The sequence below is a fragment of the Crocuta crocuta genome, unplaced genomic scaffold (assembly GCF_008692635.1).
Source record: "Crocuta crocuta isolate KB4526 unplaced genomic scaffold, BGI_CrCroc_1.0 scaffold301, whole genome shotgun sequence".
Classification (NCBI taxonomy): Eukaryota; Metazoa; Chordata; class Mammalia; order Carnivora; family Hyaenidae; genus Crocuta; species Crocuta crocuta.
Window position 1 is genome coordinate 82,364 of NW_027527544.1, and position 1,801 is coordinate 84,164.

Sequence of the window (1,801 nt, forward strand, 5' to 3'; positions counted from 1 at the left end):
AAAAAAAAAAAAAAGACAGTTTGCAAAACAGTTTGAAGAGCAACCACAGGGGAGATATGCGGCAATAACTATCACTGGTCTGAGATTTTTATCCTACTGCCAAGCTAACAAGTTAGTCTGTCACATTTTAATGGATTCTGGCAGAAGGTACAATACTCCAAGGTCAGAGACAAAGGTCTTTATTGCTCACAAGACAGCAGGCAGCATGAGCTTCATATTTGCATATGTTCCCTTTGTCCTTCAGGTTCCTTTGAATTGGTATGGAGCAGTCCCGGTGGATAGTGTGAACAGAGTGGGTTTATGTCACAAATAAGGAACCCTGAGCTTAAGAAGCAAATTCTTTACAGGGAACTTCCAACAAAACTGCCTAACCTTTGCCCCAAGGGAGATAATATCTTTATTGTCCTAGAGATCTGTCTTCTGATCAAGGAGTGAGACACTGCTTCTGTCAGCCAAGGCTGTTTGCTTATACAAACATCCTTGAAAATAGAGTCTGGAGCAAAAGCTCTCAGTGCCTTTACTTAAAGCGTTATAGAATCTGGTCTGGATCACTCGGCAGAAGAACCAAGCGGTGCTCGGAGATCTTGGAAGGCAGGAGGTTTATTTTGTATCAGTGGGATCAGAGGAGATCATTCTCCAGAGGTCTGAGCCCGGAGCATGAGCAGAGGGAACAATTTATAGTCTGTTACTTCCGCATTCCTCGTTAGTGGTAATTTGGTGCATGACAAGCAGGGTGGGAAGAAGAACCTGGAAGGAGGAGTCTTTGATCAGGGACAGAAATTTTTTCCCATCAAAAGGGCATATAGAAATGCAGGAGATCCATGGAAAATTGTTTCCCAACAGGTGGCTGTGCCATCAGTCATTCATGAATGTGCACAGACTGTTCCAAATGAACTTGCCCTGATTGGACACCTTCTCAACTTTGTTGGGCCAGAAGATGGGGTGTGACAGCTGGCACCTGCTTTCAGGAGCACCCATTGAAAAATGATGAACCTTAACTCATACATGTGAGCTCCCAAGCCCTCACAGAACCCCTTACAAAACTTGCAATGTCCATGCCCTTCGTTTCTACTAATTTCTCATTCTGCACCAGTAAGAGCAAGAAAAGGAAGAAGAGAGGAAGAATTTTACAATAGAATCATTTTATTTTCCAGTTGTTTTATGGACTTCCTTCCAAGACTTTTTCTGGCTTCAGAGATGTGACTGGGATGTGCCACATGGAGTCACACATCGGGCAACTTTGGGGAGGAAGGAGAGAAATAAATTACTTGCTTCTCTGCCTGAGGAGTCTGGGGTGACAGGGTGTGAGATCATGATGTCAAATAACCATCACATCAGCCATTTTACTTTTTACTGGATGAAACATTGGGTTTACCCAGTTAGAGCTTTTTCCTGGTTCATTATCTGTGCAAGGAGGTAGTAGAGGCAGTGAGATAATGAGCACAGCTTCCTCAAAAGAGCTAGAAAATCAGCCCCGGCTACCCTCAACTACAGCCAGACCTGTCTTGATAAAATGTAGAGCAAGTTATAATTAGAGAAAATTTAGAGTCCAAAACAAATATACCATCTTTAGCATAGTACTTTAGGGGTGCCTGGGTGGCTCAGTGGGTTGAGCATCTGGCTTCGGCTCAGGTCATGATCTCACGGTTCGTGGGTTCGAGCCCCACATCGGACTCTGTGCTGACAGCTAGCTCAGAGCCTGGAAGCCTGCTTCAGATTCTGTGTCTCCCTCTCTCTCTGCCCCTGCCTTGCTCATGCTCTGTCTCTCTCTCTGTCTCAAAAATAAATAAACTATTAAAAT